At 30.1% G+C, this 13,912-nt stretch overlaps 1 long non-coding RNA gene across 11 annotated transcripts in view; it reads right to left on the bottom strand.

Annotated features, from left to right (window-relative positions):
- LOC144849952 (uncharacterized) overlaps positions 1-13,912 on the bottom strand; it is a 158,146-nt gene that overhangs the window by 108,438 nt on the left and 35,796 nt on the right. For 7 of the 11 annotated variants that reach the window (XR_013614020.1, XR_013614025.1, XR_013614022.1 and 4 more), the window contains exons 3-4: positions 2,540-2,597; positions 308-414 (exon numbers count right to left, since the gene is read on the bottom strand). This is a non-coding gene — a long non-coding RNA (uncharacterized LOC144849952). The remainder of the gene's footprint in view (positions 1-307; positions 415-2,539; positions 2,598-13,912) is intronic. The other 4 variants (XR_013614027.1, XR_013614028.1, XR_013614029.1 and 1 more) reach the window with 2 other exon arrangements.

The following is a 13,912-nucleotide window of genomic DNA, read 5'->3' as shown; positions in this document are numbered from 1 at the left end:
AATACACTAGCAACACATTTTTCTCCAAATACTTTGCTTTGGTCGGTCTAGCAGTGGTGCTGTTATTGAAAATGAGCATTGAAAGGAAGGTACACAAAAACCACAAGATCTTGAAAATAGTTTCAAAGACTAAAATTGATTCTAGTCTTGATCGTCCAAAAAAAAAACTATGGAGCCAACAAAACCCAATCACAGACTCAATATGACATCACCTCAGGTTTCTTAATGTTGCAAACATTTGAGTAACCTCTATGGATAATGGCATTATTAAAACCATGAATGATTACAAAATGAGAAACTTTCTCACCAATAATTTCAGGATGTTCAATGTCAAACATATTCAAGGATGATAAATTAAAAAGCAAACCTCCTGAAGATCTTGAAAATTGACCAGAAAAGAAATCTTCAAATTCTCTAATGAAGAAAAGAATGCTTCCATCAAAATGTATGTTAGACTTAAGTATCTCATAAGGTCAACGCGTTTTGAAACAAATCATGACGCATTTACAATTTCATGTTTACAATTTTACGTTTGAAAGCACCACCTGGCTTTAATGCGCTCCTAAAATTTGGTCAAAACATTCATGCAGAAAAATTATCCTAATTAGAATGTCGTGACCATGTCCTTATCGGCTTTGCGAGCGTGTTTTTCCAATACATGGGTGTAATTCCATTTTCGGAAAAAAATGATAATCAACATACGCTGTTATTTAGCAACAGACGCCTTTATTTAGTGGCATAGCTGATATTTAGCGGCATATATACTGAGTTTGTTTAACATACGTCCAATGGAATAATGCATTGTTGAAGGATTTCACAGAGAGGGGGGAGTTGAATCTAGATCAGCATGATGAACAATCTATAGTAACCATTCTTTAGGACATCTGAACAAGGGGCAATATATATTTTAAACATTACATCCATCCCAATTCAGGGGACACATAATAAAGGGACACTTTTATGTGAGGGTAAATATATTTTGTAACACTATGGCCAATCCTTTTCAGAGGAACATTGTTGTGTCCTCTTAATAAGGTTCTTTAATACTCAATCTGTTTTCTAGCTTCCATGCCATTTTTGGGGGAGTTATATACTGTTGTGTCTAGACATGTTGAAAATATAATATCATAAATTGTGCTATGGGTGTAGACCAATTTCACGGAAAATCATCAGATAGTATGTTAATATCCAAAAAAAATGATGTTATTTTAAACAAAACCTTATACTATTAATCTTGGAATACACATAGGACAATGGGTTATTTTAACCCAATGAGTTTAATAGATTTTCTAGAAACCTTGTATTCTTTCACTTTTTACATCATCACAATATATTATAAATTAAACAACCAGTCATTATTATTAGTATTAATGCAATGTAACATTTAATAATTTGTTTTTAAATGGAAGAAAAATGACTAAACACAATTTGCCGCAGAGCCATTTACCCATCATTAAACAAACATTATCTGTTCAGATGGTTTTTATTGTAGAAAACGTATTTTGTATTAAATTTTTAATAATGAAATAGAACATGTTTTCCTATAATAATAACTGCATTAAAAATGGGTTCTGACTCTGGTCAAATATAGTGAATCATTACATCAGAAACATGTCCCTTTAGTTAAACATAACCTACTTAGAAACTTTAAACCAATCAAATTTCAGAATTACAAAAATATAAATTGTGCACAGTGTATAGTAGTAAGTGTTCAGTTTTCAAATACAATTTAACCAAACTGTTTAAAAATTGATCTATTTCTCCAATAGATTATAGATATATTAAAGGAGGGTGACATTTGTACCTACAATTTTAGATAATACAATGAATTGATAGAATATATCAAGTAGAACCTTTCCTTTCAGATACTGGTGTCCTACTGTTTCTTGCAAATACAAATCATACTAGATTATGGAGTACATTTTTGCAGATGAGATACTACAGAATGGAGCTTATGTCTATGCCCAATCATACTTTACTTTTACATTGGTTTATGGTTACCGAATAAACAACACTGAGTTTGTAAATATTTCATTAATGTAATGCAAGTAGCGCCAATAAAATGTTTCTGTTTTTCTATCCAGCAACTGATACCCACAGCAGTGTAATTTTTTCAGTAATTTGCCTTTGGATTTATATTTATATTTTTTACATTTTCACATTTATAATTCATTTTTCAATTTTTAATGTTGAAAACAATATCCACAACATTTCATTATCAATTAGCTTTCAACAATATTAAAATAAAAATTAAACTGTGCAATATTATGCAATATATTTACTTTCTGATTAATTTTGTAAATATTTGACTTTGGATGTATATATCGCTCATAGCTAATGAAAATGTTTGATTAGATAAGAGATACAATTTACCTCGTACTAGGTTGAATGATGTTAACTATCTGTGTACATGTAAAAACTAACAACATGCCATATATTTATTAAAGTAGGTACATAATATAGGCCTAATTTACTAGCTAATGTCAAGTCGGAGTATACAAGGCTATGTTTTACTGTAGGTTTTAATGCATCAACCTACCTTTGCATGTCAGTAGTGTAAAAAAAACATCATTAAATCTTTACAGCAAAATTGTAACCTGCAAAAAAAAAGAAGAAGAAACATGTACAATGAAAGATTATACTTTTATTTTATCGACATTTAAACAAAGAAAAACTTAAGTCGTAGTATAATGGCAGAACCGAAGTTCAAGCCATAGTTATGGTACCTTTTGTTGATTGTTTTCTCAATTAATTATTAAAAGATAAAATGCTATAGGAGTGTACTGTAGATCTCAATTTAGATTGAATTATTATACTACAAATGTAAAAGATTTTTACAAACAAATTGTATTTGCAATTTCTGATACTAGAGAGCTTCCAATTTGCGACAGCCAACAACCTTGTCAGGTCAATCAATATGTTGGTGTCAACTGCACCAAGAAACCATCACACCCGTGTTAGGTAACATGACGTAGTTTGGTCATTGGTTGTCGCAAACTCCCTATGAGTACGGAAATGAATGTATACACAGAGTATTGATGGTGTAAATCTATATGTTCATCCAATTATTGATAGACAACAACTAAACAACATTTTAGAGACTAATTACTTTTGAAACTGTCAATAGAAAATAAAAAAAAAACCAATCTTTTTTTAAACAAAATAAAAATAGAACAATTTAAATTTTAAATAAAAATAAAACAAACGTCATTGAGTAATTTTTTTCAGAATTTCTTTTATATTAATCCTACATTTAGTGGACTCTCTGGTTCTGGGAAAACAAGTTAACCAAAATATGAGAGAATTATTTTATTTAAACTTTCAGTATAAAATTAAAAACAAAATACTTTTGGAAGAAAAATTGACTTGAAATAAAAATAAAATAAACATCATTATGGATAGCTTCATTTTTTTCAGATTTCTTTATATTAATCATATATTTATTGGACTCTCTGGTTTTTGGAAAAACAAGTTTACTAATATTCTACTCAAACTTTAACTATTTATCCAAGCTGCACATACTTTAAAAGATAGAATCATATCTACAGTTTTATTCTAAATTATGTTATAGTTCAAAGATTTACAATGGTATGTCCTTGTTTTCAAATAATAAATGAATTAATTGAGGAACCTTCAGAGTGATAAATTTATTACACAAATTATTTTTGTCTACGTTTCATATTTGCGGACTATGGGACGCCAGAAAATCATTTAAAGTATCTATTTCTTCAGCACAATTATGGATCGATGAACAGACATGCTTTGTGCCAGTTTAAAATAAAAAAAGCAAATAAATTAAAATTTCTAAAATCTTTATATTAGTTGATCTCTGAGGAGAATGCAAATATGCATATAAAATGATGATACAGCAACATCACTTTGTTCATTTTTTATATCATTTTTTATATCATAAAATAATTTGAGAAAGTGTGTAAATATATAATCTATATTTGTTCAACAAGTACAAATGTTATTTAAAAATATTAAAATTTGAATGTTTTTTAATTATGTCAAAATTTATTACAAACGAATATAATAGGTTTAGGAAATTTAATACAATTTATGATTGCTAAAAGTAATTAACAATTTTGTAATTAAATACTTTATACATATCTTAGTATACAATGCCAAGAACACCCATGAAGTGAAGTTGAATTGAATAAACTAGTTGGTACATTCACTCACTCCAACTTATAATAATAAATTATAGTCTTGAACGTGGTCATATTGAGAAAAAAAGATATCAGCCATGACAAAAACAACTGTACAAAATTGATGGCCCAAATATTAGTTCATGTTCACTATAATTGTCAACGCATTGCTAACATTAAAAAACATGCTAACACTTTTTGTTAAGAAAATTGCAGCCTGTAGCAGTGCCTTGGCCTAATATTGACACACATCAAGAAACATTTGTCATCCTGTATTTGGTAACAACATTTTACCTTCATTTCCAGTAAGCTTTATCAATATTTCATGCTATTTTACTTTTATAGAATAATGCTACTTTTCACCCAATTCTCTGTACTGATTTCCACACGTCATGCAGTGAACAATACAATGTAAGGGTTTTAAAAAGGGCCCTATTTTGTTCATATAAATTAGATTTAAAATTTAAAAATGTATCTTTGCTTAAAGTCAGACTAAATAATCTTGTACTGACAAGTTCAGTTTTTTGCTCCCACTATTCGTAGTATTCCTTGTGTGCTCCGAAGCAATGTCAAGGTCAAATTTCAACAATTCAAACTGAGAACCGAAAGATTAAAAAAATCACCCATCTCTACAATAATTAATGTTAAACAATAGTTCATAGAACCAATGCGAAGTACAGAGAAATATTGTATTATTCGTTTTAATGCATTTTTATTGTAGTTTAAATTGTACAATACTCTTGTTTGTCAATACAATGTTTTGAGCCATATGGCTACTAGTTGGAGTTTTTATACCTAAATAAATAAATAAAATTGAAAAAAGCAAATCCCATTATTGGGAAACATGTATTTATATGTGTGCCTCTAAATCAAGATTAGGAATAGGTCTGAAGATTATTATACAGGTATCATATCTGATACATATGTGACACTGTGTTGCAGAATTTGCATAATTACAGATACATTTTCCTGAGAATCATCTTTTTAAAGTGAAAATACAGATTTAAATACTGTTTTGAAAAAATTATAATAATACATATTCGTAATTAAAATAAATTTGACCATTGTGACCTCATGAAAAGTCTGGGAGAGTTTTCAGTATTTTTGGTATTTGGAGACAGATTACCAACACGCCTTCTCCATTTGGATTCACCATACCATTATTTCTTTTCTCGTTAAAATTCTACAACAAACAGTTACAATAATTTGTATTCAGCTAATAAAGAAATAACTTTAAAAAAATATATAATGATGATGTCACTAAAAAGAAATTAAAGACCTACTTAATTGTCAAACTAGAAATTTAATAAAAATAGTACAGGTCAATGGTAAAGATTCATACATAATTTTAAATGAAATTTAAAACTTGAGATACCTTCACATGATATTGAATTTTTAGGAGATGTATTTAAAACACACAATATTATCATATGTAGTTTGAATCACTGTCAAGTACATTTGTTATATAGTTTAATTAATTAGAAAAAAAAAATATTTGAATAAATGTATGGTAATTCATGTCAGATATCATTCTTGATTTCTTATAACTCTGACAACATTTCAGTCAAATAACATGGACAATTTGCAACATCCCACTCAGTACTGTATCTATTTCCAAAGTATCATAGGAATATTTGGTATACAACATCACATGTATCTGTAGTAAACCTAACTTGTAACCCAACTTGGTACAGGCCCCACATGTGATATAAATGGGATGCTGTATTACCAAATATTCCTATGATACTTCGGAAATAGATAGTATAATGTGGAGATACAACACTGGAAATCGTGTGCCAATTAGATGATGGATAAACTAGAAATTATCGTTATAAACTACCATAAAACCTTGAAAAGGGCTTCTTTTTTTAGTACTCTTGTGTCCGGGCTTCTTTTCAAAATGGGATTCTTTTCGAGGTGGTGTTTTTTTCAAGATTACTTTTGCAAACTGGGGGGGGGGGGGGGGGAGCTTCTTTTTTAAATGAATGCTGTGAATTTTGTGAATTGCTAACTTCAATTTCAATTCAATGAAATGAACGATCTAAACCCAATCATACATTATATCTGCATCACAAGTTATCTGACATTAAATCACCTTGTTACTTTTAAATTCAAATAGTCTTATCTCAAAAAGAAGCTCACTATCTTGAAAAAGAATCCCAAATTGGTTTCCACCACAAGCTACAGCACCATCACCAAAATTCACCTAACGTCTATGTTTCTTAGAACTATAATAGTGTGAGTGTGTGATGAAAAATATATATATACAAACTGAATAACAAAATCTTAACAGATTTTGAAAATGAGCATAATTGTGGATTTTTTAATTTTATGCTACAATGAGATCACACAAATATTAACAGTACATTTGGATATAGAATCTTAATTTTGTTATGCTCTTGGAAAGCTATTGATTTTATTTTACTTTGTAAACATTTTGTATAAAGAAAAATGTATTATTACTTTTATTAGTAAATAAAACATTTTTACAATAATAGCGAGTTGTAAGCATGGCATTTGGAGCTCTTCAAACAAGAGTCATTATCGTTACTGAAATAGAAAAAAAAACAAACATAAACTTTAAAAAAATGATAGTTTTTGGCATTTAAAAAACATTTCACAAGCCATCAACAATGTTCTGTAATGGCATATTCATTATATTTCCTATTCCCTTCAGTCTGTTGATATTATAAGGTCACAAAACTTTACAGTAGCAAGGTGTGATGTCATCAGCAATCATCTCATAAGGTTACCATGACCCTATGCCTGAACCTAACCCTACTAAACACTCGGCAAGTTCAACGAACTGCCACCTAAAACTTGTCCATCTTTTCCCCCAGTTTTAAAGATTGGGTTAAAGCGAACATGTCAATCAACCTATATTCCCTGTTCTCAATTAAACATGATTCGAAATGACACATTACGATCGCAAAAAAGGGCTAAAAATACACATCAAATGGAAATGTCAAGACCAATCTACGTTCCTTCACAGAACGGTGTACCCTTGGCAGCAACTTAGCCCATGTCTTCGTCCTGGGCTAAATCCGATTTGATGTAATTCTGTCAAAATAACCCAAACATGTCAGACATATTATTGATAACTAGAACAAAATTTATTCGGCCGTCCTTGGTTGAACAAACCTTAAAAAATAACTGATGGCTCGTCGAGATTAAAATTCAACTTTGTACTTCTAAACAGTTGCTTTTGACCAAAATATGCCTTTTTTAATCACGTCTTGACAAAATGCAAAAAACATAAACTTTCGATGAAAACTAAAACAATGATGAAATATGACATTCAATTTTATTCACACTATATTAAACCCTACACTCACCATTACCATACGAATATTATTTCAATTACATTTCTTTGATGTTTTACGGCAACTGTTATTTAAATATTTTAATACTGTATCCTTAATATTAATTTAATACCTTATAATATTGTTTTAATAATGTTTTTCAATTTTGTCATGTCTTTTATAACATAAAAAATGTTTAAAAAAATATAAATATTGTGTGGAAGTCAGTCAGTTTTCTGTATATTTTTTCTTTTTAGTAAACGTAATAATTATTTTAGAATAGTCTACTCTTACTAGTATAGTAATCATTCTGATAGTTATAAATGTTACAACAGTTTTGCATATTTGCAGTGTAGCCACCTGTGTATGATTCTAATTGAGGGCAGCACTCTCAGTTACTTTCCATAGAGAAAATATTAAACTATGATGTTAATATTAAGATTGAAATAAAACGAGGACTGATATAAAATGAGGATTTTAATAAAATGTGAATTGAAATAAAATGTGAATTGAAATAAAATGAGGATTGAAATAAAATTAGAATTGGTTGCATCAGACAATCATATGTTAGTTTTAAGCAGTGCCCAATATACAGCGACTGTGCCTGCAAAGCAGCTTGTTAGCGTACCAACACAAAAACGTTGTCCTAATCTTGGTTTCCACTTGGACACCACACAAAGGTGTAAGAACACTGAAAGTAATTTGACTAATCACGATGCGATGGGAACTATAACTAACTGTGAAAAATTGATGTGTTTTTTTTATTCGCTTGCTTGTTTCCGTCATACGGTTTTACGTTCTAATGTCAGTATTATCTAAATGTTGTCTTGTTATTTGTTGATTTTTGCTTGTACATTATATTATATTGTATGTCTTTCAACCCTGTTAATGGTGACGTATGGTCACTGTAGGGTGATGATGAAATAAAATATATAAAAAATAAACTGAATCCAAGTGAAAATGTACAAAGAAATTATTTATTTGCCATTATTTCTTTTATTGCCAAATAGTTTTATAGTTTCAATATTGAATATCAAAACGTGGCAGGCTGAAGCTGCTTCACCTTTGACAAGATCGCCTAAATTTTTTAGTGTATTAACTTTACAATACTTAGTGTATATTCTGGTTCAGCCGCTCCATAATCTCTTTGCTTTTCTTCCTTATATCTATATTTTTAAAATTTATACTAACATTTTTTTTTTTATTAATATTATAATAATAATGATATATCAAAAATTTATTAAATAATATTTATCGCATAATATACAATCTACGATAATTTAATTAATTGATATAAAAAATTTATAAAATAAATAACATCATTTGAATAAAAGAACAAATCACACATCTACACATAATCAAACATCGTATACTCTATCTCTAACAATTTTTTCAATCTTCTATTGACTAAAGCCGCAGTATAGTCGTTATCTCGGGACCGTTCTATGGTTACCACCAGGTAGGCTTACTTCATTAAGGCTTCTATGAATGGATGTACTGGTTGGGAGCAGGAACGCTAGTAGACCAAACCCAGTACCGTTTTGATTACGATCAATCGGGAAATTACCTCATGACTATTTATTATAATACTTATTAGTAACATGATATGCTAGTCATTTTCAGGAGTCCCTGTCTTGGTCCTCTAGTAGTTTATAATACGTCTACTATAGGTGAGTCCCGTGTTTATTCTGAACGTAGGGGAATGAGCTGTTAGGAGCTTATTGTACTAAGCCTCGGCATTATGTGGTAGGGTGGCCAGTTCCTTTCCACGCCGCCTTTTTCTCCCTAGCATTTTCAACCAGGTACTCATTTAAAGCTGAGTGAACTGGGAGTTGTCGGGAATTGAACCCGGGTCTCTCTGTATGACAGTCAAGTGTCCTAACCACTCGGCTACCCAACGCCTACTATATCTATGGTTATTTCAGCATTAGCTTTTGTGACCGATTTTATTGACATTGTTAATAATAACAATATGATAGGAGAGAATAAAATAATGTTCTTAAGTTTGCTACACAAAGATTAATTACATTACAAAGGTTGAGATAAAATTAATTTAAAAACATTTAAACTGTAACTTTAATTTAATCATTTCAACTAACACACAATACAATGAAATTAATGAGTTTAATCATTTTTAAAAAAACAGAAAATATGTAAGTTATATATAAGTTATTACTGTACTTTAAAAAAATGATAAAGCACTCATGAAGGCAGCATAAAATGCATCAAAGCTATGAATTAATCTTAATTGAAAAAAAGGATTTAGCATTAAATAGGCTTATTTTAAAATAATTAATAAAAATTGTCACAATTTGATACAAAACTTTAGTTTTCTAAAACCTCCACCACTCACCCCTTCCCATACCTCCCCTCTCACTCCTCCTCACCCCTACACTCAAATCCTTGTTTCGACCAGCAGCGAAAGTTATGGTAAACAGGCGTAGCATGATGATTTTTTAGCTTTTGAGGATAAATAAACCAAGGGAGTATAGTATCATGAGTTCACACATACGCCGTAAGACTAACATGGCTATTAATGCAAGCGGTAACATTAAAATGCCATGGTTTTCACAATTTACAATACTGTATATAAAAAAAACATGAAGTCGTTGGTAAATATCTTGAAATAAGGTCAAAATTATTCAAGCGTCGCTGGAGTTAGATCCCTGGCATTAAGTTAAGATGGGGTATGTAGCTGTTGTAGATAATATCAAGGACGTGGGAGTTAATGCCTAGTTCACACGCAAAGGCATAGGCTACGCAAGACGTATGCCAGCATTATATGTGAACCTTTAAAACCATAGTAGAACTAGGCGAGGACATTGGAATTGGAAGGCAAACGTGTACAAAAGTACAGTCCACTACTGAATATGTACATGCCAAATAAACACGGCCGAAACAAATATTTAAACAACATTACTCTGGAAAAGAAAATATATTCAGATATTTTAAATTTCAGATTTAAATATTATTTTTGAAAATGATTAACTGCGACTTAAACTATCATGCGAAGAGACAATAAACAAAAGGTATTGTTAAAGCAGTGTCAGCTTTCTCTCTGTTCATCTCATCCTACATCAATCAAGATATTATTACTATTTTGTAATAAAAAGAAATTAAACATCAATCCGAGATGTAGAATCACACCAATCAACTGAAATCAAGATAGATTTTATAATCTACGCAGGCACGTATACAATAGTAACAATTCTATAAGAGCTTAAGTATGGTGCCGCCAAGTCACTGTCTAGCGTCCCAGATTCTCACTTCGCGCCAATCTTCTGTTTGCTCTTCTTCTCAAATCATTCACTTTCGATGAAATTTGTTATCTATAATTTCAACGAGAGAAAAACCTACAAGAAAGTGGCTTGAGACAATGGTTTGAGATTGACGAGGTACACACAGGGAACCGTTGATGTTAGCATACCTGCCACAAGGTGAGGTGTGCCTCAGCGTGTATATCTCGCATCTTAACAGTCACTGTATGTGTGAAGCTTTGCTAACTTTGTCAGGCCTAACTAACCCCAGTGAATCAATCACTACAAAAACTACAACTAACAGTCTGAAAAGTGACAGTTCTTTAGTAAATCAATAATGAATCAAAGAACTATATTTTGTTTAACCATTTGTTCATCAGATTTATATGCATTTTGTAAACAAATTTAACAATAAATTGATGAATAAACGGCAGGTAAGATTCAAAGTACTCCAATCTGCAAAGATAAATTATGTCAATGAATTAGTTTGATGCAGTTCTTAATATTGGTCAAGTAAAATGGCATTACATGATTGAAGGTATCACTGTGTCTACACTGGGTCTTCACTCATGTCAGATTATGGCCCCATTTAGTCCTAGAAACAAGTAGAAAATGTCCAAGTAAATGCCAGCTGAACAGATCACAGCATCACACTGGTCAGTTCAGATCAAACGATGATCTTCAAAATATTAATCATCTTTTGAAAGGAGACAGTTCACTTGCTATTCTTCTGGTATTGATAACTGTATGGAATTGAAAAGTTACCATTGACTGACAGATTCTCCTAGTTATAAATTCTGTCTGGCTATAATACATGACACGCGTCTCAATGTTGTCTCATGTAAAAATACATATTTCTGATATCTGTGTATGTCCAACATTGCTTCAAATTATAAGGCATTAACCTCTAGATTCATAAAATAATCTGAATGTTTGATTTAGCTGGGGGAATGCGAGTAGAGATAAATTTCCTCTCGTTGGCCATAAAAGTTTGATTTCAATCATTGGATTCAACTTGTTGTGGCCATAAGTTGTCAAAGTTTATTGCGATATATTGTAGATTAATGTTCAGTATCAGTGCTATTTATTAGTACAATAATATCAAGCATCGCTAAGAATTGTTTGATTAAAGATTCTTTTGATTGTACTCTATAATATTGACAGATTTTAAGTTTGCAGTTTTATATTGTTTCAATCTATTCTGTTCATTCCACATTTATTCAACTGGGACACTTATTAAAAGCAAGAGCGTGTATCATAAGGGCCTCTACAATACTGATACATGAAAAGAAATGTAACAAAACAATATTATATAAGCATAGTAACAAGATTAATATTATTAAGTATTTAGATGGACAATAAGTATAGTGTTTTACTAATTTCTTTTAAAAGTAATTAACGATACCGAAAGTATTTGTTTCAGGCTATTGAAACAAACAATTGATTTCATAGGTTTCGTATTATTATTTATACAATATATCACTTGCTTTACTGCAATATTGCTGTAATTTTGTTGTGAAAAAGGCTTAATGCATACTAGTAAACTTAAGATTCCAGAACTTAATTTACCATCAGGGCAACACATCATTTCACTCACATTACATAAGATCAAGAGTTACAACAACCATGTTGCCATACATATCAAGTTTTAAAATTGCCAGTAACATCATATAATTCATTCAAATTCAAAGAACGAGATATACAATTACATTAGGAACAAATCGTAGCCTTAAATCAAGTTATAAAATACAAGATTTAATGTTTTTTTTTCCCTCAACATAAAATGTACCTTTTACATGTTCACCAACTGTTTGTAAACTCTTATGTTATGAATCAAAAGACTTGAGGTACTATGTACATAGCAGCAAAGCTTTTATTTATTTTTCCCTTTATAACCATCAATCAATTTGATATTCAATTGTTGGAAAACAACATTTATATAAATTTTATTGATAGCACTTTGAATTTAAACATACTGAGGGCAAAGGATTTGATTGGTGGTATGTTACATAAACTGAGGAACATCCCATACCTCTAAATATAATCTAAAGGATAAATATAATTATACTATAACTAACACTAAATTCTTGTCATTTGATTGAACGATTGTGGGTCACATGGTGTTTGATAGACGGTTTTGCCTCATGAAATTATTTGTAGGCATGCCATCACAAACATAAACATTAATTATTTTGTATATCATTTCTATTGTAATAATTTATTTGTAATATATTGTCCAATTTAATCTATTCTGTTCATTCCACATTTATTCAACTGGGACACTTATTAAAAGTAAGTATCATAAGTATTGTAGAGGCCCTTATGATACATGAAAAGAAATGTAACAAAACAATATTATATAAGCATAGTAACAAGATTAATATTATTAAGTATTTAGATGGATAATAAGTATAGTGTTTTTACTAATTTCTTTTAAAAGTAATTAACGATATAGAAAGTATTTGTTTCAGGCTATTGAAACAAACAATTGATTTCATAGGTTTCGTATTATTGTTTATACAATATATCACTTGCTTTACTGCAATATTGCTGTAATTTTGTTGTGAAAAAGGCTTAATGCATACTAGTAAACTTAAGATTCCAGAACTTAATTTACCATCAGGGCAACACATCATTTCACTCAAATTACATAAGATCAAGAGTTACAACAACCATGTTGCCATACATATCAAGTTTTAAAATTGCCAGTAACATCATATAATTCATTCAAATTCAAAGAACGAGATATACAATTACATTAGGAACAAATTGTAACCTTAAATCAAGTTAATTTATATCTCCCTGAAAAAAAGTTCTCCCATCTCTCAACATCTTAGCTAACCACTTTAACCAAATCAGTTGCAGCTTTATCCAATCAAAAAGTAGTTCTCAAGGTATAGTGCTTAACCAATCATATGCATTGAATGCTTCAATACTTTTAACCAATCAGATTCGAGTAATAACTCTATATGTTGTATCCAGTACTATTCAGCACATTTTCACTACCATCAAACCTTTTCTCATTATAAACATTCTTACTAATGAGTATTGTTACTAAAATTAATTCTTTTAACTAATCCCATTCTTTTGAATGAACAGTTTATGGTGTTTTATTATAACACTAACTAATAATAAATTAATACTAAACTAGAACAGAATCTTAGATTCTCCCACTGATAACAACATAAAGCTATGTCTACAC

This window comes from Antedon bifida, chromosome 8 (genome assembly GCF_963402885.1).
Source record: "Antedon bifida chromosome 8, ecAntBifi1.1, whole genome shotgun sequence".
In the NCBI taxonomy this organism is placed as follows: domain Eukaryota; kingdom Metazoa; phylum Echinodermata; class Crinoidea; order Comatulida; family Antedonidae; genus Antedon; species Antedon bifida.
The sequence above is the reverse complement of the archived record's forward strand: the minus strand, read 5'-3'. Positions and strand labels throughout refer to the sequence as shown.